Source organism: Taeniopygia guttata, chromosome 3 (genome assembly GCF_048771995.1).
Source record: "Taeniopygia guttata chromosome 3, bTaeGut7.mat, whole genome shotgun sequence".
NCBI lineage: Eukaryota > Metazoa > Chordata > Aves > Passeriformes > Estrildidae > Taeniopygia > Taeniopygia guttata.
The window spans coordinates 115,386,236-115,409,968 of NC_133027.1; the positions used below are offsets into that span (position 1 = coordinate 115,386,236).

Below are 23,733 nucleotides of genomic sequence, written 5' to 3' on the forward strand. Positions count from 1 at the left end.
TTTTGATATGAGAAATAATGATATAAGTTGTTATAATTTTTCAGTTATAAGTATGAAGAAATATAAGAGTAAAATAATGTATGTAGTAAAGAAGAAATTGATAATAATTAGGAATTACTTAGATAATATCTCTAATTAGTAACATAGGTGAAATTATATAATTAGTAAGTATTAAAAGATTGTACATACTTTTAGAGTTTATAACAGTTGATAAATATTAAATTAGTGGTAAGTTAAATAATTATGTGTGGATAATGATTTTTCAAGTTTATTTTAAAAATAAGTTTATTTGTTATATTGTTAAAGTTAAATTGTTAAGTTAAAATTATTTGAATTTATTTTTGACGTAGAAAATATTTGGGTTTGTTGTTAATTATTTTATTTAGGTAGAGTTAGGGTTAGGTTATAGTTTAAATTTTAATTGGTGAATGTTATTTAATATATTTTTATATAATGTTTTTAAAAATAGTACTTAAGAGTAAAAATGTTAGGATTAAAGATTAATTACATTATTTAATAATTGGATTTTTTTAGAAGTTTTTTAGAATTGAGATGCTTTGAATATAGTAAACTTCTTTTTAAAGATTTGAAAGTGGTTATGGACAGGATTGTGAGTTTGGATTTGGATATTGAGAGTGTGAAGGTGCAGGAAATGTATGAGAGAGTGATTACTTAGTGTGAAACTTAGAAAAAGAAATTAATGTTGTAGTTGGATTTTGTATTCAAGTGATTTTGTAATAATAACTGAGGAAAGTGATAAGTTTAACAGTTTGGAGGAGGTTTTTAATGGAATACCTTTTTAATCTTGAAAAATAGTTAAAATTATGATATAACATTAAGTTAAATTATAGAGTTAGTGTAGAGATTAGTTAGAGAGTTAACTTGGTTTAAGCGCTGTATAAGTTGAGAATAAAAAAGTAGGAATTAGAAATTTTATGTGTGTTTTTTAGATCATTCTATAAAGAGATAATAAAGTATATGAAAGTTGGTTGTAAATATCATAACAATATTTAATAAATATTGTTTATTATAAAAGCTTATATATTGATATAATATGATTAGTATATTAGTGGTAAGTGTTTGAAGAAGTTAGGATAACTTTTAAAAAATATTTATATATTCAGGAAATAGAGTAAAATTTTCAAACAGCATGATATGAATAGTAATTGCTATTTTTTGGTGTCGCTTCTAAAAGATAAGAGTAGAGATTGTAATGAAGTACAGAATTTTTGATGAAATTGATGATATAATACAGTGTACTTTTTTTTACTTCTGAATAGGCGTTTGTTAGTGTTTTCTTTTAGTTGTTTTAATTGGAGGTGTTTTATTTTTTTAAGAAAATTGACCATATACTGTATAGTTTAGAGAAATGATTTTTAATAAAATTTAGCATAAGTTATATTAAATAACATTTAAATTTAGACTGAATGAATTTTGATAGTAAGGAATAATAAACTTAATTTTAATTGATAAAAAGAAAATGTATTTGTTTAAATGTATTGACATTTAATTTTGTTTGATTTCATTAATACTTAACATATTAAATGTTATTACTTATAAATATTGAAGGTTTTTTAAGTCTTTTGGTTTTGAAAAAATTTTAGCTTGTTGAGTTATGATTATTACTTATATCTTTACAGGGTGGTTTTACTTATTGGGAGACATGTTTCTTAGGAAAATATTTTTATTTGTGTTACATTTCAAATGGTACTAATTTGTATAGTGGTTTTTTTTTTTTTAATGCAGGATATTGATTAGATTGTTTTATAGTTTTTGTGGGCTTTGACAAATATTTATATGGTTAGGCTTTTCTATATTTGAAGTATGTTCTGATGGTTTTTGTTGTTTAGAATTTGAAGAGTATTTGGTGTTTGGAGGAAATAAAGGTGAGGGGTTTTTGGATACGGTTGAGTTGTATTTTTAATGTTAGTAAGGACTACTTTTGGTACGTTATTTTCATTTTTTGTTTGGTTATGGGGAGGGTCTCCTGTTAGATGTGCAAGCATGAGACTGGCACTAGGGCTTTTTGTCTAATGGTTGATGGGTCTCTTTATGGGGAGGAGGTGTTATTTTAAGTATAAAAGAAAGGGGCTTTTAAAAAAGATTTTTACTTGGATAGGGGCAGGGTGTTTATTTGAAGCCATATAAACCTTTTAGAAATCTAAATCTAACTATAGAAATATATAAGCAATATATTAAGATATGTGAAAAAATATAAAATATAATAAAATATAATAGGAATAAATGTAAGAAATTATAAAAATACAATTACACATCAATATACGTTATAAATCCGAATGTGAATATAAATATGAAAAATATAAAAATAAAAGAGCTTGAAATGCAGTTTAAAAGAGAAGGTTTTTGCTTTTGGTTCCTGTTGGGTTAGAGGCAGGGGTTTTTCTGCTGGCGTTCTTTTCCACGCGGGATGTTTTGGGGCATTTGCTGCAGGGCAGGTTCCGGAGGGCATCGCGCCCGTTCTTTTCTGCCGCCGGCCCCGCCCGCGGCCCCGAGGCGAGCGGCGGCCCCCGGCGGTGGCGGGCGGCAGTGCTGCCGCCCTGTGGGCAGAGGGCGGTACTGCAGCCCGCCGCCCGCGGCCGCCATCTTGGGAGTGGCTTGTCGCGGACTCGCTTGACCTTCTCGAGATGGCGCGAAAAAGAGGACGTCGGCATTCGAGGACCCGTGTCTGTTTTTTCTACACTGCCTGAATCGTCCCCAACGCCGGCGCCCCCCGACGGGATTTTCCGCGGCGGTTCCGGTGCCGTGCACAGGGGCTGTGGGGTCAGCAGCACCGCGAGCGTGCGGGTTTTTGGCGGGGGCCGACGGGCATCGGCGTAATACGCCTCTCTCCGTCCAGGTCCCCACGGGCCGCCATCTTGCGAGTCCCTGGTGGCGGGCTCGCTTGAAAAGTGCTGCCCCCATTGTGGGCAGAGGGCGGTACTGCAGCCGCCGGTGCCGGGGCGGGAGCGCGCGGCGAGCGGCGCGCGGGGCGGTGTCTGTGAGCGCAGGGCGGGGGGCGGCGGCGGCTCGGGCGGCCCGAGCCTCAAAAACAAGCTCTGGTCAGGAAACAAGCTTGGTGCTTTGCGCGCAGAAGAGGAATTTCCAGTGCGCATGCGCCTAGCGGCCATGACACTGTACGGAAAATGGAACTGTGCTGTAGGAAGGCGGCCATGATGCTGTACGGAAATTCCAGTGCGCATGCGCAAAGCGGCCATGACACCGCGCGGGAAAATAAAACTACGCATGCGCAAGGCGGCCATGACAGTGTACGGAAAATGGAACTCTGCTGTAGGGAGGCGGCCATGATGCTGTACGGAAAACCCAGTGCGCATGCGCCTAGCGGCCATGACACCGCAACGGAAACTGGTACTGCGCATGCGCAAGGCGGCCATGACACTGTACGGAAAATGGAACTCTGCTGTAGGAAGGCGGCCATTATGCTGTACGGAAATTCCAGTGCGCATGCGCAAAGCGGGCGTACGGCAAAGGGAACCGCGCATGCGCACTGCGTGGGGGGGGGAGAACCTTGCCATCTGTTTTTTGGGGGTTTGGGATTTTTGGAAATTTGGTGGTTTGGGAGTTTGGGGGGTTTTGGGGATTTGGGAATTTGGGGTTTGGGATTTTGGGGATTTGGGGATTTGGGGTTCGGGTTCCCGGGATCCCGGCCCTGCTCAGCCTCTCCCGGATCCGCAGCAGCTCCGGAACCGCCTCGAAACGGAGCCGGGACCCGCCCGGGTGAGCCTGAAACCCCAAATCCCCAAAACCCCCCAAATATCCCCCCAAAAATCCCCCAAACCCCAAAATCCTCCAAAAATCCCCAAATCCCAAACCCCAAAATCCCCTAAATCCCCCCAAACCCCAAAATGCTCCAAAAATCCCCCAAAAATCCCCTAAATCCAAAATCCCAAACCCCAAAAATCCCCTAAATCCCAAAATCCTCCAAAAATCCCCCAAAAATCCCCAAAATCCCAAACCCCCAAATCCCCTACATCCCCAAAAACCCCAAATATTCCCCAAAAATCCCCTCAATTCCAAAATCCCAAACCCCAAAAATCCCCCAGATCCCAAACCCCCAAAATCCCCTAAAAATCCCCCCTGAAGTCCCCCAAATCCCCAAAACCCCCCAAATATCCCCCCCAAAAATCCCCCAAACCCCAAAATCCTCCAAAAATCCCCAAATCCCAAACCCCAAAATCCCCTAAATCCCCCCAAACCCCAAAATGCTCCAAAAATCCCCCAAAAATCCCCTAAATCCAAAATCCCTAACCCCAAAAATCCCCTAAATCCCAAAATCCTCCAAAAATCCCCCAAAAATCCCCAAAATCCCAAACACCCAAATCCCCTAAATCCCAAAAAAACCCAAATATTCCCCAAAAATCCCCTAAATTGGGGATTTGGGAATTTTGGGATTTGGGAATTCCCACCCCTCCCCCCTCCCTCATTCCCGTTTTTTTTTTTCAGCTCCCGCTGGGAATTCCGGACCCCCCCGCCCAAACGGCTCCGAGCAGCTCCAGAAAACACCCAAAAAAATTCCCAAAATTCCCAGGAAATCGTGGAGAAAGCGGCGCCGGCCCGGAGGCTGCAGATCCCCGCCGGAAATCCGGGAATTCCGACAGGAAATTCAGGAATTCTGGTGGAAAATTCAGGAATTCCAGAAAGAAATTCGGGAATTCCAGTTGGAAATTCAGGAATTCCAACGGGAAATTCGGGACTCCTGGCTGGAAATGCAGGAATGGCATCAGGAAATCCGGGAATTCTGTCAGGAAATCCGGGAATTCCGGGAATCCCGGTGCGTTCCCAACTTTCCGTGGCTCAGTTTTACGGGAGCCGGAATTACCGGGACCCCCCGGAGCGGAAACGGCTCCGGGAGCTGCTGGGGCACGGAGAGATCCCGGAAAAAACCCGGAATTCCGGGAATTCCGACAGGAAATTCCGGAATCCCGGCGGGAAATCCGGGGATTCCGCCAGGAAATCCGGGAATTCCGCCAGGAAATCTGGGAATTCTGCCAGGAAGGGCAGCTCCAAAGGCAAAGGGAGCAGCGGGAATTCCCGGAATTCCAGGCTGGGGAATTCCAGGATTGAGAATTCCCAGATTTCCAATGTTGAGAACTCCCGGAATTCCAGGATGGGGAATTCCCGGATTTCCGGGATTGGGAATTCCTGCAGAATTCCAGGATGAAGAATTCCCTTATTTGCTTTGATAGACTTTCCTGCCCCTGGCACAGAGGGAGGGGCTATAAACCAAATTGTCATTACAAATCTGTCTGAAAAGGACCTAAAATTAGATGCCATGAAAATGGCTCTGGGAATCCCCAAAGTCCCAGCTACGGTAAGAATCAGACTTTGTGCCTCTGTCCTGGAAGAGCACAGCACTGCAATGCATCCTAACACATTTTGCAACCTTCTAACAGATATATTTCATCTCATGCAAGAAGACAGATGAGTAATTCCCAGGAGCTTCATGCAAAATTGGCCCTAAAGCAGATCCCAGTAGGCATCAAGGTAAGCAAAGAAATGTAGCCCTTTCCATTTTAGCCAGCTGCAGTTGACAACAGATTTCAAATTTAGACTTCAAACATTCTCATGAAGAAATTAACCCTTAGGTTGTTGTGGCTTTACTGTGATCCATGTAAAATAGCACCTTTTCCTTGTGCATTTTTTTTAACACAACACTTTTTTTTTTTATTTTTTCCTTGCTAGGCTGGATTCTGTATGCTGCAAGGCTGTCATATCAGGATATGCTGCAAAAGAGTTTGTTGCATCTTCTTCCTGAAAAGTTGGTGGAGTTTCTCTCTATGCAGAGGGTACAACATTTATGGTCAGGACAGGGTTTTCTTGCTTTGTGGTTTTCTTGCTGCTGCTGCTGCTTTTAAAGGGGTCAACACTCTTAGCTCCAGGAAACTGAAACTAAATGTGAGCAGGGACTGGAGGAAGGAAGCAGGGAGGATCCACTACAAGATTCCAAAAACTAAATAAAGCAGGATTCAACTGCCAGTGGCTGAATAGCAGCAATTTATGAGCTGTTCCTCAAAAGCCCCAGACAAGCACCAAGTCCTGTGGGAAGCTGGAGATTGACAGAAGACACCTCCAGAAGAGTCTGCTGTTGAAATTTCCTTTAAGCCTTTTTGGTTTTTTTTTTTTTTTTCAGGTGGATCATCCAGACCTGGCAAATGCATAAGGTCAGCCCTTGGAAGAGCAAAAAGCTCTCGCCAAGAAAACCAAACGAGTGGCTGAAATCTGTCCATTTGTCTGCCTGTCTTTTTGGCCTTGGATTACTGTGCTTTTCAAAGCTATTCTTTCATAACTTGGATAAAAAGGTAAATGTTTCATATAGCCCCGCAAGTAGTAATCATCCTGTCCATGCAAAAAAAACCTGCTGCCTGAGGGATGGGCCCCAAACCAGAGGTGTTTCTCATTTACCTACAAAGCGTCTGGCTTTAGCATGTGTAGTCAGTTTTTGTGAACATGTGAGTCCATTGCCTGCTCTAACAGAGTTAGTGACTTACTTTCAGTGGTTGTAGAGAGTTTCCCTGAAACAGCACTGTTTGTAGTCCACTGTGTGACTTAGGAGACACAATAGCCAGACAATTCTGCAAGTGTAATATAACTGTATGTGGCGTTCCCAGAAAATGCTCTGAAGTCTTCTCTCCGTTGCACCATGGTGATAAAAACCACTGCTGCTTTTCAAGCTCCACGAGGCCATGCTGTGCTGTGCTGAAAGGGATAGAAAAGCCAATTAGCTCTGAAAAGTGAAGGGCAGGCAGAGAGGGGTGCTCTGGCCTGGAATTCCCTCCCTTTGGCAGCAGCAAAGGTCAGCTGTGCAGCCAAATTTCAGTGACCACATGTGGATCCAGCTTGTGCGTGTTGCCAGCTATCTGCACAGGGAGTGGGAGAGGGTGGGGAGGAAGAATTGATTCTGGAAGGGGAAAGCCTGAGTTAAAGGGAAAAGTGGAGTGAAATGTGACAGCTGGGATTTCCAGAAGATAGTTTGATGGATGCTGGCCATCCAGCTTCCCTAGAACTCTTTATCAGTAACACCCTCTATATCTCCCTGAGTGACTTTTAGCCTGTCTGGCAGTTTTCAGCATCAGTGTGTGAGCGAAAAGAGGTGGAAGGCAGTTCTCTCTGATTTGGCAGCTCTGGGACTTTGTGCTGCTGGCTGAGGGTCTGGATTCCTCAGGAACTTCCTGGCTACCTGTGGCTCCCACAGGCTTGTAGGACTGGGCTTAGAGAAACCCTGAGCTGCCCGATGTCTGCTCTTGCTGCAGCTCTTCTGAATAGTCCTGGGTGTGGATGTGAGCCTGCAGTCCTTGGGAGGCAGAATTCACTCCACAATCCCAAGGGACTTGCTCTATCTGTCAGTGCAGGCCAGCTGTGGGAATCCTCCAAGTCCCTTTATCCTGTTCTGTGTGTCAAGGCCCTGTGGCTGACCACGAGTGCCCCGAGCTGCCATGGACCCTTCTTGCAAGGGCAATTGTTTTCAGAGTCAGCGTAGGTGCTGGCTACCTTTGGAAAAGTGTGAATACCCCGGGGAAATCCATGGGGCAGACACCTTGGGCCATACTGTGTGCTGGCACCATCAGCAGGCATGATACAGACAGAGGTGCTTTGCTTTTGGTGTGAAACTTTGGTAATGGTGAGACTTCTTGGTTAGGTCAGAAGGTTTTAGAGGGAAATGTCCACTCACGTGATCAAAAGAGAAGATCCTGGCATGGTTAAAAATGGGAAACAGTGAGCTTGTAGGTTTAGGTGATCTGCTTGTGGTCATTCTTCAGACTTTTAATATTCATGCAGAAGTTTGGCAGAAACAGGAAACTTATGTGTAGACCAAAATCAGTTCAGCTTCTACAGTAAATGGTATTAACTGGTGTTATGTAGCTTTGACCCTTTGGAGAGATCTAAATCTGGCCTTTCCCAAGTTCTGATGGAGTAAAATAACTGTTTCCCAGTCTTTTATTTGCAGATGCTCTAAATATTGTTGCTGGGGATCTATATAAAAAATTCAAAGGTAAGTAAAAATAAGTATTAGCAGTATGTGTGAAATATAATATAAATAATAATTTGTCTATCTTGCTACCTTTATATATATATATATATATATATATATCATATATATTTCTAAATACGTCACTATAAAGTAGAAATGCAAATGTGACTATAATGATGAAAACAATATATAAATATTCAAGTATCGTTTAAAGAAGGGGCTTTTTTTTTGCTTTTTATTTGGTTAGAGGCAGGGTTTTAATGGAAGAAAAATGAATATACCTTTTATTTTGATATCATTCTAAATATAGAAATATATATTCAATGTATGCAGAGATTTTTCTATTCTATCTCTTCTGAATATTTATTTTCATTTCTATTTTATACTTTCATATAACACCATACATCAATCTACATTTTAAACGTAAATTTGAATATAAATGCGAAATATAGAGATAAATTTAAACGCAGTTTAAAAGAAAAGGGGTTTTTAAAAGATTTTTACTTGGATAGAGGCAGGGGTTTATTTTAAGCAATAGAAACCTTTTAGAAATAGAAATCTATCTATAGAAATATGTAAGCAATGTATTAAGCAATGCATAAAAATATAAATTGTAATAAAGGAATAAATGTAAGAAATTATAAAAATACAATTACACATCAATATACGTTATAAATCCGAATGTGAATATAAATATGAAAAATATAAAAATAAAAGAGCTTGAAATGCAGTTTAAAAGAGAAGGTTTTTGCTTTTGGTTCCTGTTGGGTTAGAGGCAGGGGTTTTTCTGCTGGCGTTCTTTTCCGCGCGGGATGTTTTGGGGCATTTGCTGCAGGGCAGGTTCCGGAGGGCATCGCGCCCGTTCTTTTCTGCCGCCGGCCCCGCCCGCGGCCCCGAGGCGAGCGGCGGCCCCCGGCGGTGGCGGGCGGCAGTGCTGCCGCCCTGTGGGCAGAGGGCGGTACTGCAGCCCGCCGCCCGCGGCCGCCATCTTGGGAGTGGCTTGTCGCGGACTCGCTTGACCTTCTCGAGATGGCGCGAAAAGGAGGACGTCGGCATTCGAGGACCCGTGTCTGTTTTTTCTACACTGCCTGAATTGTCCCCAACGCCGGCGCCCCCCGACGGGATTTTCCGCGGCGGTTCCGGTGCCGTGCACAGGGGCTGTGGGGTCAGAAGCACCGCGAGCGTGCGGGTTTTTGGCGGGGGCCGACGGGCATCGGCGTAATACGCCTCTCTCCGTCCAGGTCCCCACGGGCCGCCATCTTGCGAGTCCCTGGTGGCGGGCTCGCTTGAAAAGTGCTGCCCCCATTGTGGGCAGAGGGCGGTACTGCAGCCGCCGGTGCCGGGGCGGGAGCGCGCGGCGAGCGGCGCGCGGGGCGGTGTCTGTGAGCGCAGGGCGGGGGGCGGCGGCGGCTCGGGCGGCCCGAGCCTCAAAAACAAGCTCTGGTCAGGAAACAGGCTTGGTGCTTTGCGCGCAGAAGAGGAATTTCCAGTGCGCATGCGCCTAGCGGCCATGACACTGTACGGAAAATGGAACTCTGCTGTAGGAAGGCGGCCATGATGCTGTACGGAAATTCCAGTGCGCATGCGCAAAGCGGGCGTACGGCAAAGGAAACCGCGCATGCGCACTGCGTGGGGGGGGAGAACCTTGCCATCTGTTTTTTGGGGGTTTGGGATTTTTGAAAATTTGGTGTTTTGGGAGTTTGGGGGGTTTTGGGGATTTGGGAATTTGGGGTTTGGGATTTTGGGGATTTGGGGATTTGGGGTTCGGGTTCCCGGGATCCCGGCCCTGCTCAGCCTCTCCCGGATCCGCAGCAGCTCCGGAACCGCCTCGAAACGGAGCCGGGACCCGCCCGGGTGAGCCTGAAACCCCAAATCCCCCAAAAATCCCCCCAAACCTCAGACATCCCCCAAAAATCCCCTAAATTTCAAATTCCCAAACCCCCCCCCCAAACCCCCCCAAAAAACACTAGACCTCAAAAAAACCCAAAACCCCAAAATCCTCCAAAAATCCCCAAATCCCAATCCCCCAAATCCCCTACATCCCCAAAAACCCCAAATATTCCCCAAAAATCCCCTCAATTCCAAAATCCCAAACCCCAAAAATCCCCCAGATCCCAAACCCCCAAAATCCCCTAAAAATCCCCCCTGAAGTCCCCCAAATCCCCAAAACCCCCCAAATATCCCCCCCAAAAATCCCCCAAACCCCAAAATCCTCCAAAAATCCCCAAATCCCAAACCCCAAAATCCCCTAAATCCCCCCAAACCCCAAATGCTCCAAAAATCCCCCAAAAATCCCCTAAATCCAAAATCCCAAACCCCAAAAATCCCCTAAATCCCAAAATCCTCCAAAAATCCCCCAAAAATCCCCAAAATCCCAAACCCCCAAATCCCCTACATCCCCAAAAACCCCAAATATTCCCCAAAAATCCCCTCAATTCCAAAATCCCAAACCCCAAAAATCCCCCAGATCCCAAACCCCCAAAATCCCCTAAAAATCCCCCCTGAAGTCCCCCAAATCCCCAAAACCCCCCAAATATCCCCCCCCAAAATCCCCCAAACCCCAAAATCCTCCAAAAATCCCCAAATCCCAAACCCCAAAATCCCCTAAATCCCCCCAAACCCCAAAATGCTCCAAAAATCCCCCAAAAATCCCCTAAATCCAAAATCCCAAACCCCAAAAATCCCCTAAATCCCAAAATCCTCCAAAAATCCCCCAAAAATCCCCAAAATCCCAAACCCCCAAATCCCCTACATCCCCAAAAACCCCAAATATTCCCCAAAAATCCCCTCAATTCCAAAATCCCAAACCCCAAAAATCCCCCAGATCCCAAACCCCCAAAATCCCCTAAAAATCCCCCCTGAAGTCCCCCAAATCCCCAAAACCCCCCAAATATCCCCCCCAAAAATCCCCCAAACCCCAAAATCCTCCAAAAATCCCCAAATCCCAAACCCCAAAATCCCCTAAATCCCCCCAAACCCCAAAATGCTCCAAAAATCCCCCAAAAATCCCCTAAATCCAAAATCCCAAACCCCAAAAATCCCCTAAATCCCAAAATCCTCCAAAAATCCCCCAAAAATCCCCAAAATCCCAAACCCCCAAATCCCCTACATCCCCAAAAACCCCAAATATTCCCCAAAAATCCCCTCAATTCCAAAATCCCAAACCCCAAAAATCCCCCAGATCCCAAACCCCCAAAATCCCCTAAAAATCCCCCCTGAAGTCCCCCAAATCCCCAAAACCCCCCAAATATCCCCCCCAAAAATCCCCCAAACCCCAAAATCCTCCAAAAATCCCCAAATCCCAAACCCCAAAATCCCCTAAATCCCCCCAAACCCCAAATGCTCCAAAAATCCCCCAAAAATCCCCTAAATCCAAAATCCCAAACCCCAAAAATCCCCTAAATCCCAAAATCCTCCAAAAATCCCCCAAAAATCCCCAAAATCCCAAACCCCCAAATCCCCTACATCCCCAAAAACCCCAAATATTCCCCAAAAATTCCCTCAATTCCAAAATCCCAAACCCCAAAAATCCCCCAGATCCCAAACCCCCAAAATCCCCTAAAAATCCCCCCTGAAGTCCCCCAAATCCCCAAAACCCCCCAAATATCCCCCCCCAAAATCCCCCAAACCCCAAAATCCTCCAAAAATCCCCAAATCCCAAACCCCAAAATCCCCTAAATCCCCCCAAACCCCAAAATGCTCCAAAAATCCCCCAAAAATCCCCTAAATCCAAAATCCCAAACCCCTAAAATCCCCTAAATCCCAAAATCCTCCAAAAATCCCCCAAAAATCCCCAAAATCCCAAACACCCAAATCCCCTAAATCCCAAAAAAACCCAAATATTCCCCAAAAATCCCCTAAATTGGGGATTTGGGAATTTTGGGATTTGGGAATTCCCACCCCTCCCCCCTCCCTCATTCCCGTTTTTTTTTTTCAGCTCCCGCTGGGAATTCCGGACCCCCCCGCCCAAACGGCTCCGAGCAGCTCCAGAAAACACCCAAAAAAATTCCCAAAATTCCCAGGAAATCGTGGAGAAAGCGGCGCCGGCCCGGAGGCTGCAGATCCCCGCCGGAAATCCGGGAATTCCGACAGGAAATTCAGGAATTCTGGCGGAAAATTCAGGAATTCCAGAAAGAAATTCGGGAATTCCAGTTGGAAATTCAGGAATTCCAACGGGAAATTCGGGACTCCTGGCTGGAAATGCAGGAATGGCATCAGGAAATCCGGGAATTCTGTCAGGAAATCCGGGAATTCCGGGAATCCCGGTGCGTTCCCAACTTTCCGTGGCTCAGTTTTACGGGAGCCGGAATTACCGGGACCCCCCGGAGCGGAAACGGCTCCGGGAGCTGCTGGGGCACGGAGAGATCCCGGAAAAAACCCGGAATTCCGGGAATTCTGACAGGAAATTCCGGAATCCCGGCGGGAAATCCGGGGATTCCGCCAGGAAATCCGGGAATTCCGCCAGGAAATCTGGGAATTCTGCCAGGAAGGGCAGCTCCAAAGGCAAAGGGAGCAGCGGGAATTCCCGGAATTCCAGGCTGGGGAATTCCAGGATTGAGAATTCCCAGATTTCCAATGTTGAGAACTCCCGGAATTCCAGGATGGGGAATTCCCGGATTTCCGGGATTGGGAATTCCTGCAGAATTCCAGGATGAAGAATTCCCTTATTTGCTTTGATAGACTTTCCTGCCCCTGGCACAGAGGGAGGGGCTATAAACCAAATTGTCATTACAAATCTGTCTGAAAAGGACCTAAAATTAGATGCCATGAAAATGGCTCTGGGAATCCCCAAAGTCCCAGCTACGGTAAGAATCAGACTTTGTGCCTCTGTCCTGGAAGAGCACAGCACTGCAATGCATCCTAACACATTTTGCAACCTTCTAACAGATATATTTCATCTCATGCAAGAAGACAGATGAGTAATTCCCAGGAGCTTCATGCAAAATTGGCCCTAAAGCAGATCCCAGTAGGCATCAAGGTAAGCAAAGAAATGTAGCCCTTTCCATTTTAGCCAGCTGCAGTTGACAACAGATTTCAAATTTAGACTTCAAACATTCTCATGAAGAAATTAACCCTTAGGTTGTTGTGGCTTTACTGTGATCCATGTAAAATAGCACCTTTTCCTTGTGCATTTTTTTTAACACAACACTTTTTTTTTTTATTTTTTCCTTGCTAGGCTGGATTCTGTATGCTGCAAGGCTGTCATATCAGGATATGCTGCAAAAGAGTTTGTTGCATCTTCTTCCTGAAAAGTTGGTGGAGTTTCTCTCTATGCAGAGGGTACAACATTTATGGTCAGGACAGGGTTTTCTTGCTTTGTGGTTTTCTTGCTGCTGCTGCTGCTTTTAAAGGGGTCAACACTCTTAGCTCCAGGAAACTGAAACTAAATGTGAGCAGGGACTGGAGGAAGGAAGCAGGGAGGATCCACTACAAGATTCCAAAAACTAAATAAAGCAGGATTCAACTGCCAGTGGCTGAATAGCAGCAATTTATGAGCTGTTCCTCAAAAGCCCCAGACAAGCACCAAGTCCTGTGGGAAGCTGGAGATTGACAGAAGACACCTCCAGAAGAGTCTGCTGTTGAAATTTCCTTTAAGCCTTTTTGGTTTTTTTTTTTTTTTTTCAGGTGGATCATCCAGACCTGGCAAATGCATAAGGTCAGCCCTTGGAAGAGCAAAAAGCTCTCGCCAAGAAAACCAAACGAGTGGCTGAAATCTGTCCATTTGTCTGCCTGTCTTTTTGGCCTTGGATTACTGTGCTTTTCAAAGCTATTCTTTCATAACTTGGATAAAAAGGTAAATGTTTCATATAGCCCCGCAAGTAGTAATCATCCTGTCCATGCAAAAAAAACCTGCTGCCTGAGGGATGGGCCCCAAACCAGAGGTGTTTCTCATTTACCTACAAAGCGTCTGGCTTTAGCATGTGTAGTCAGTTTTTGTGAACATGTGAGTCCATTGCCTGCTCTAACAGAGTTAGTGACTTACTTTCAGTGGTTGTAGAGAGTTTCCCTGAAACAGCACTGTTTGTAGTCCACTGTGTGACTTAGGAGACACAATAGCCAGACAATTCTGCAAGTGTAATATAACTGTATGTGGCGTTCCCAGAAAATGCTCTGAAGTCTTCTCTCCGTTGCACCATGGTGATAAAAACCACTGCTGCTTTTCAAGCTCCACGAGGCCATGCTGTGCTGTGCTGAAAGGGATAGAAAAGCCAATTAGCTCTGAAAAGTGAAGGGCAGGCAGAGAGGGGTGCTCTGGCCTGGAATTCCCTCCCTTTGGCAGCAGCAAAGGTCAGCTGTGCAGCCAAATTTCAGTGACCACATGTGGATCCAGCTTGTGCGTGTTGCCAGCTATCTGCACAGGGAGTGGGAGAGGGTGGGGAGGAAGAATTGATTCTGGAAGGGGAAAGCCTGAGTTAAAGGGAAAAGTGGAGTGAAATGTGACAGCTGGGATTTCCAGAAGATAGTTTGATGGATGCTGGCCATCCAGCTTCCCTAGAACTCTTTATCAGTAACACCCTCTATATCTCCCTGAGTGACTTTTAGCCTGTCTGGCAGTTTTCAGCATCAGTGTGTGAGCGAAAAGAGGTGGAAGGCAGTTCTCTCTGATTTGGCAGCTCTGGGACTTTGTGCTGCTGGCTGAGGGTCTGGATTTCTCAGGAACTTCCTGGCTACCTGTGGCTCCCACAGGCTTGTAGGACTGGGCTTAGAGAAACCCTGAGCTGCCCGATGTCTGCTCTTGCTGCAGCTCTTCTGAATAGTCCTGGGTGTGGATGTGAGCCTGCAGTCCTTGGGAGGCAGAATTCACTCCACAATCCCAAGGGGCTTGCTCTATCTGTCAGTGCAGGCCAGCTGTGGGAATCCTCCAAGTCCCTTTATCCTGTTCTGTGTGTCAAGGCCCTGTGGCTGACCACGAGTGCCCCGAGCTGCCATGGACCCTTCTTGCAAGGGCAATTGTTTTCAGAGTCAGCGTAGGTGCTGGCTACCTTTGGAAAAGTGTGAATACCCCGGGGAAATCCATGGGGCAGACACCTTGGGCCATACTGTGTGCTGGCACCATCAGCAGGCATGATACAGACAGAGGTGCTTTGCTTTTGGTGTGAAACTTTGGTAATGGTGAGACTTCTTGGTTAGGTCAGAAGGTTTTAGAGGGAAATGTCCACTCACGTGATCAAAAGAGAAGATCCTGGCATGGTTAAAAATGGGAAACAGTGAGCTTGTAGGTTTAGGTGATCTGCTTGTGGTCATTCTTCAGACTTTTAATATTCATGCAGAAGTTTGGCAGAAACAGGAAACTTATGTGTAGACCAAAATCAGTTCAGCTTCTACAGTAAATGGTATTAACTGGTGTTATGTAGCTTTGACCCTTTGGAGAGATCTAAATCTGGCCTTTCCCAAGTTCTGATGGAGTAAAATAACTGTTTCCCAGTCTTTTATTTGCAGATGCTCTAAATACTGTTGCTGGGGATCTATATAAAAAATTCAAAGGTAAGTAAAAATAAGTATTAGCAGTATGTGTGAAATATAATATAAATAATAATTTGTCTATCTTGCTACCTTAATATATATATATATGATATATATATATATATGATATATATTTCTAAATACGTCACTATAAAGTAGAAATGCAAATGTGACTATAATGATGAAAACAATATATAAATATTCGAGTATCGTTTAAAGAAGGGGCTTTTTTTTGCTTTTTATTTGGTTAGAGGCAGGGTTTTAATGGAAGAAAAATGAATATACCTTTTATTTTGATATCATTCTAAATATAGAAATATATATTCAATGTATGCAGAGATTTTTCTATTCTATCTCTTCTGAATATTTATTTTCATTTCTATTTTATACTTTCATATAACACCATACATCAATCTACATTTTAAACGTAAATTTGAATATAAATGCGAAATATAGAGATAAATTTAAACGCAGTTTAAAAGAAAAGGGGTTTTTAAAAGATTTTTACTTGGATAGAGGCAGGGGTTTATTTTAAGCAATATAAACCTTTTAGAAATAGAAATCTATCTATAGAAATATGTAAGCAATGTATTAAGCAATGCATAAAAATATAAATTGTAATAAAGGAATAAATGTAAGAAATTATAAAAATACAATTACACATCAATATACGTTATAAATCCGAATGTGAATATAAATATGAAAAATATAAAAATAAAAGAGCTTGAAATGCAGTTTAAAAGAGAAGGTTTTTGCTTTTGGTTCCTGTTGGGTTAGAGGCAGGGGTTTTTCTGCTGGCGTTCTTTTCCGCGCGGGATGTTTTGGGGCATTTGCTGCAGGGCAGGTTCCGGAGGGCATCGCGCCCGTTCTTTTCTGCCGCCGGCCCCGCCCGCGGCCCCGAGGCGAGCGGCGGCCCCCGGCGGTGGCGGGCGGCAGTGCTGCCGCCCTGTGGGCAGAGGGCGGTACTGCAGCCCGCCGCCCGCGGCCGCCATCTTGGGAGTGGCTTGTCGCGGACTCGCTTGACCTTCTCGAGATGGCGCGAAAAAGAGGACGTCGGCATTCGAGGACCCGTGTCTGTTTTTTCTACACTGCCTGAATTGTCCCCAACGCCGGCGCCCCCCGACGGGATTTTCCGCGGCGGTTCCGGTGCCGTGCACAGGGGCTGTGGGGTCAGCAGCACCGCGAGCGTGCGGGTTTTTGGCGGGGGCCGACGGGCATCGGCGTAATACGCCTCTCTCCGTCCAGGTCCCCACGGGCCGCCATCTTGCGAGTCCCTGGTGGCGGGCTCGCTTGAAAAGTGCTGCCCCCATTGTGGGCAGAGGGCGGTACTGCAGCCGCCGGTGCCGGGGCGGGAGCGCGCGGCGAGCGGCGCGCGGGGCGGTGTCTGTGAGCGCAGGGCGGGGGGCGGCGGCGGCTCGGGCGGCCCGAGCCTCAAAAACAAGCTCTGGTCAGGAAACAGGCTTGGTGCTTTGCGCGCAGAAGAGGAATTTCCAGTGCGCATGCGCCTAGCGGCCATGACACTGTACGGAAAATGGAACTCTGCTGTAGGAAGGCGGCCATGATGCTGTACGGAAATTCCAGTGCGCATGCGCAAAGCGGGCGTACGGCAAAGGGAACCGCGCATGCGCACTGCGTGGGGGGGGAGAACCTTGCCATCTGTTTTTTGGGGGTTTGGGATTTTTGGAAATTTGGTGTTTTGGGAGTTTGGGGGGTTTTGGGGATTTGGGAATTTGGGGTTTGGGATTTTGGGGATTTGGGGATTTGGGGTTCGGGTTCCCGGGATCCCGGCCCTGCTCAGCCTCTCCCGGATCCGCAGCAGCTCCGGAACCGCCTCGAAACGGAGCCGGGACCCGCCCGGGTGAGCCTGAAACCCCAAATCCCCCAAAAATCCCCCCAAACCTCAGACATCCCCCAAAAATCCCCTAAATTTCAAATTCCCAACCCCCCCCCCCAAACCCCCCCAAAAAACACTAGACCTCAAAAAAACCCAAAACCCCAAAATCCTCCAAAAATCCCCAAATCCCAAACCCCCAAATCCCCTACATCCCCAAAACCCCCAAATATTCCCCAAAAATCCCCTCAATTCCAAAATCCCAAACCCCAAAAATCCCCCAGATCCCAAACCCCCAAAATCCCCTAAAAATCCCCCCTGAAGTCCCCCAAATCCCCAAAACCCCCCAAATATCCCCCCCAAAAATCCCCCAAACCCCAAAATCCTCCAAAAATCCCCAAATCCCAAACCCCAAAATCCCCTAAATCCCCCCAAACCCCAAAATGCTCCAAAAATTCCCCAAAAATCCCCTAAATCCAAAATCCCAAACCCCAAAAATCCCCTAAATCCCAAAATCCTCCAAAAATCCCCCAAAAATCCCCAAAATCCCAAACACCCAAATCCCCTACATCCCCAAAAACCCCAAATATTCCCCAAAAATCCCCTCAATTCCAAAATCCCAAACCCCAAAAATCCCCCAGATCCCAAACCCCCAAAATCCCCTAAAAATCCCCCCTGAAGTCCCCCAAATCCCCAAAACCCCCCAAATATCCCCCCCAAAAATCCCCCAAACCCCAAAATCCTCCAAAAATCCCCAAATCCCAAACCCCAAAATCCCCTAAATCCCCCCAAACCCCAAAATGCTCCAAAAATCCCCCAAAAATCCCCTAAATCCAAAATCCCAAACCCCAAAAATCCCCTAAATCCCAAAATCCTCCAAAAATCCCCCAAAAATCCCCAAAATCCCAAACCCCCAAATCCCCTACATCCCCAAAAACCCCAAATATTCCCCAAAAATCCCCTCAATTCCAAAATCCCAAACCCCAAAAATCCCCCAGATCCCAAACCCCCAAAATCCCCTAAAAATCCCCCCTGAAGTCCCCCAAATCCCCAAAACCCCCCAAATATCCCCCCAAAAATCCCCCAAACCCCAAAATCCTCCAAAAATCCCCAAATCCCAAACCCCAAAATCCCCTAAATCCCCCCAAACCCCAAAATGCTCCAAAAATCCCCCAAAAATCCCCTAAATCCAAAATCCCAAACCCCAAAAATCCCCTAAATCCCAAAATCCTCCAAAAATCCCCCAAAAATCCCCAAAATCCCAAACCCCCAAATCCCCTACATCCCCAAAAACCCCAAATATTCCCCAAAAATCCCCTCAATTCCAAAATCCCAAACCCCAAAAATCCCCCAGATCCCAAACCCCCAAAATCCCCTAAAAATCCCCCCTGAAGTCCCCCAAATCCCCAAAACCCCCCAAATATCCCCCCCAAAAATCCCCCAAACCCCAAAATCCTCCAAAAATCCCCAAATCCCAAACCCCAAAATCCCCTAAATCCCCCCAAACCCCAAAATGCTCCAAAAATCCCCCAAAAATCCCCTAAATCCAAAATCCCTAACCCCAAAAATCCCCTAAATCCCAAAATCCTCCAAAAATCCCCCAAAAATCCCCAAAATCCCAAACACCCAAATCCCCTAAATCCCAAAAAAACCCAAATATTCCCCAAAAATCCCCTAAATTGGGGATTTGGGAATTTTGGGATTTGGGAATTCCCACCCCTCCCCCCTCCCTCATTCCCGTTTTTTTTTTTTCAGCTCCCGCTGGGAATTCCGGACCCCCCCGCCCAAACGGCTCCGAGCAGCTCCAGAAAACACCCAAAAAAATTCCCAAAATTCCCAGGAAATCGTGGAGAAAGCGGCGCCGGCCCGGAGGCTGCAGATCCCCGCCGGAAATCCGGGAATTCCGACAGGAAATTCAGGAATTCTGGCGGAAAATTCAGGAATTCCAGAAAGAAATTCGGGAATTCCAGTTGGAAATTCAGGAATTCCAACGGGAAATTCGGGACTCCTGGCTGGAAATGCAGGAATGGCATCAGGAAATCCGGGAATTCTGTCAGGAAATCCGGGAATTCCGGGAATCCCGGTGCGTTCCCAACTTTCCGTGGCTCAGTTTTACGGGAGCCGGAATTACCGGGACCCCCCGGAGCGGAAACGGCTCCGGGAGCTGCTGGGGCACGGAGAGATCCCGGAAAAAACCCGGAATTCCGGGAATTCTGACAGGAAATTCCGGAATCCCGGCGGGAAATCCGGGGATTCCGCCAGGAAATCCGGGAATTCCGCCAGGAAATCTGGGAATTCTGCCAGGAAGGGCAGCTCCAAAGGCAAAGGGAGCAGCGGGAATTCCCGGAATTCCAGGCTGGGGAATTCCAGGATTGAGAATTCCCAGATTTCCAATGTTGAGAACTCCCGGAATTCCAGGATGGGGAATTCCCGGATTTCCGGGATTGGGAATTCCTGCAGAATTCCAGGATGAAGAATTCCCTTATTTGCTTTGATAGACTTTCCTGCCCCTGGCACAGAGGGAGGGGCTATAAACCAAATTGTCATTACAAATCTGTCTGAAAAGGACCTAAAATTAGATGCCATGAAAATGGCTCTGGGAATCCCCAAAGTCCCAGCTACGGTAAGAATCAGACTTTGTGCCTCTGTCCTGGAAGAGCACAGCACTGCAATGCATCCTAACACATTTTGCAACCTTCTAACAGATATATTTCATCTCATGCAAGAAGACAGATGAGTAATTCCCAGGAGCTTCATGCAAAATTGGCCCTAAAGCAGATCCCAGTAGGCATCAAGGTAAGCAAAGAAATGTAGCCCTTTCCATTTTAGCCAGCTGCAGTTGACAACAGATTTCAAATTTAGACTTCAAACATTCTCATGAAGAAATTAACCCTTAGGTTGTTGTGGCTTTACTGTGATCCATGTAAAATAGCACCTTTTCCTTGTGCATTTTTTTTAACACAACACTTTTTTTTTTTATTTTTTCCTTGCTAGGCTGGATTCTGTATGCTGCAAGGCTGTCATATCAGGATATGCTGCAAAAGAGTTTGTTGCATCTTCTTCCTGAAAAGTTGGTGGAGTTTCTCTCTATGCAGAGGGTACAACATTTATGGTCAGGACAGGGTTTTCTTGCTTTGTGGTTTTCTTGCTGCTGCTGCTGCTTTTAAAGGGGTCAACACTCTTAGCTCCAGGAAACTGAAACTAAATGTGAGCAGGGACTGGAGGAAGGAAGCAGGGAGGATCCACTACAAGATTCCAAAAACTAAATAAAGCAGGATTCAACTGCCAGTGGCTGAATAGCAGCAATTTATGAGCTGTTCCTCAAAAGCCCCAGACAAGCACCAAGTCCTGTGGGAAGCTGGAGATTGACAGAAGACACCTCCAGAAGAGTCTGCTGTTGAAATTTCCTTTAAGCCTTTTTGGTTTTTTTTTTTTTTTTCAGGTGGATCATCCAGACCTGGCAAATGCATAAGGTCAGCCCTTGGAAGAGCAAAAAGCTCTCGCCAAGAAAACCAAACGAGTGGCTGAAATCTGTCCATTTGTCTGCCTGTCTTTTTGGCCTTGGATTACTGTGCTTTTCAAAGCTATTCTTTCATAACTTGGATAAAAAGGTAAATGTTTCATATAGCCCCGCAAGTAGTAATCATCCTGTCCATGCAAAAAAAACCTGCTGCCTGAGGGATGGGCCCCAAACCAGAGGTGTTTCTCATTTACCTACAAAGCGTCTGGCTTTAGCATGTGTAGTCAGTTTTTGTGAACATGTGAGTCCATTGCCTGCTCTAACAGAGTTAGTGACTTACTTTCAGTGGTTGTAGAGAGTTTCCCTGAAACAGCACTGTTTGTAGTCCACTGTGTGACTTAGGAGACACAATAGCCAGACAATTCTGCAAGTGTAATATAACTGTATGTGGCGTTCCCAGAAAATGCTCTGAAGTCTTCTCTCCGTTGCACCATGGTGATAAAAACCACTGCTGCTTTTCAAGCTCCACGAGGCCATGCTGTGCTGTGCTGAAAGGGATAGAAAAGCCAATTAGCTCTGAAAAGTGAAGGGCAGGCAGAGAGGGGTGCTCTGGCCTGGAATTCCCTCCCTTTGGCAGCAGCAAAGGTCAGCTGTGCAGCCAAATTTCAGTGACCACATGTGGATCCAGCTTGTGCGTGTTGCCAGCTATCTGCACAGGGAGTGGGAGAGGGTGGGGAGGAAGAATTGATTCTGGAAGGGGAAAGCCTGAGTTAAAGGGAAAAGTGGAGTGAAATGTGACAGCTGGGATTTCCAGAAGATAGTTTGATGGATGCTGGCCATCCAGCTTCCCTAGAACTCTTTATCAGTAACACCCTCTATATCTCCCTGAGTGACTTTTAGCCTGTCTGGCAGTTTTCAGCATCAGTGTGTGAGCGAAAAGAGGTGGAAGGCAGTTCTCTCTGATTTGGCAGCTCTGGGACTTTGTGCTGCTGGCTGAGGGTCTGGATTTCTCAGGAACTTCCTGGCTACCTGTGGCTCCCACAGGCTTGTAGGACTGGGCTTAGAGAAACCCTGAGCTGCCCGATGTCTGCTCTTGCTGCAGCTCTTCTGAATAGTCCTGGGTGTGGATGTGAGCCTGCAGTCCTTGGGAGGCAGAATTCACTCCACAATCCCAAGGGGCTTGCTCTATCTGTCAGTGCAGGCCAGCTGTGGGAATCCTCCAAGTCCCTTTATCCTGTTCTGTGTGTCAAGGCCCTGTGGCTGACCACGAGTGCCCCGAGCTGCCATGGACCCTTCTTGCAAGGGCAATTGTTTTCAGAGTCAGCGTAGGTGCTGGCTACCTTTGGAAAAGTGTGAATACCCCGGGGAAATCCATGGGGCAGACACCTTGGGCCATACTGTGTGCTGGCACCATCAGCAGGCATGATACAGACAGAGGTGCTTTGCTTTTGGTGTGAAACTTTGGTAATGGTGAGACTTCTTGGTTAGGTCAGAAGGTTTTAGAGGGAAATGTCCACTCACGTGATCAAAAGAGAAGATCCTGGCATGGTTAAAAATGGGAAACAGTGAGCTTGTAGGTTTAGGTGATCTGCTTGTGGTCATTCTTCAGACTTTTAATATTCATGCAGAAGTTTGGCAGAAACAGGAAACTTATGTGTAGACCAAAATCAGTTCAGCTTCTACAGTAAATGGTATTAACTGGTGTTATGTAGCTTTGACCCTTTGGAGAGATCTAAATCTGGCCTTTCCCAAGTTCTGATGGAGTAAAATAACTGTTTCCCAGTCTTTTATTTGCAGATGCTCTAAATACTGTTGCTGGGGATCTATATAAAAAATTCAAAGGTAAGTAAAAATAAGTATTAGCAGTATGTGTGAAATATAATATAAATAATAATTTGTCTATCTTGCTACCTTAATATATATATATATATATATATATATATGATATATATATATATATGATATATATTTCTAAATACGTCACTATAAAGTAGAAATGCAAATGTGACTATAATGATGAAAACAATATATAAATATTCGAGTATCGTTTAAAGAAGGGGCTTTTTTTTGCTTTTTATTTGGTTAGAGGCAGGGTTTTAATGGAAGAAAAATGAATATACCTTTTATTTTGATATCATTCTAAATATAGAAATATATATTCAATGTATGCAGAGATTTTTCTATTCTATCTCTTCTGAATATTTATTTTCATTTCTATTTTATACTTTCATATAACACCATACATCAATCTACATTTTAAACGTAAATTTGAATATAAATGCGAAATATAGAGATAAATTTAAACGCAGTTTAAAAGAAAAGGGGTTTTTAAAAGATTTTTACTTGGATAGAGGCAGGGGTTTATTTTAAGCAATATAAACCTTTTAGAAATAGAAATCTATCTATAGAAATATGTAAGCAATGTATTAAGCAATGCATAAAAATATAAATTGTAATAAAGGAATAAATGTAAGAAATTATAAAAATACAATTACACATCAATATACGTTATAAATCCGAATGTGAATATAAATATGAAAAATATAAAAATAAAAGAGCTTGAAATGCAGTTTAAAAGAGAAGGTTTTTGCTTTTGGTTCCTGTTGGGTTAGAGGCAGGGGTTTTTCTGCTGGCGTTCTTTTCCGCGCGGGATGTTTTGGGGCATTTGCTGCAGGGCAGGTTCCGGAGGGCATCGCGCCCGTTCTTTTCTGCCGCCGGCCCCGCCCGCGGCCCCGAGGCGAGCGGCGGCCCCCGGCGGTGGCGGGCGGCAGTGCTGCCGCCCTGTGGGCAGAGGGCGGTACTGCAGCCCGCCGCCCGCGGCCGCCATCTTGGGAGTGGCTTGTCGCGGACTCGCTTGACCTTCTCGAGATGGCGCGAAAAAGAGGACGTCGGCATTCGAGGACCCGTGTCTGTTTTTTCTACACTGCCTGAATTGTCCCCAACGCCGGCGCCCCCCGACGGGATTTTCCGCGGCGGTTCCGGTGCCGTGCA

At 45.4% G+C, this 23,733-nt stretch overlaps 3 long non-coding RNA genes across 3 annotated transcripts; all 3 read left to right on the forward strand.

Annotated features, from left to right (window-relative positions):
- Positions 1-5,509: 5,509 nt before the first annotated feature.
- LOC140683835 (uncharacterized) lies at positions 5,510-8,938 on the forward strand. Its single transcript, XR_012055390.1, has 2 exons — positions 5,510-5,804; positions 6,149-8,938. It is a non-coding gene; the product is annotated as an uncharacterized lncRNA (long non-coding RNA).
- Positions 8,939-9,663: 725 nt separating this feature from the next.
- On the forward strand, positions 9,664-16,406 carry LOC140683840 (uncharacterized). Its single transcript, XR_012055396.1, has 2 exons — positions 9,664-12,965; positions 13,613-16,406. It is a non-coding gene; the product is annotated as an uncharacterized lncRNA (long non-coding RNA).
- Positions 16,407-16,682: 276 nt separating this feature from the next.
- LOC140683837 (uncharacterized) lies at positions 16,683-23,532 on the forward strand. Its single transcript, XR_012055392.1, has 2 exons — positions 16,683-20,078; positions 20,725-23,532. It is a non-coding gene; the product is annotated as an uncharacterized lncRNA (long non-coding RNA).
- The last annotated feature ends 201 nt before the right edge of the window (positions 23,533-23,733 follow it).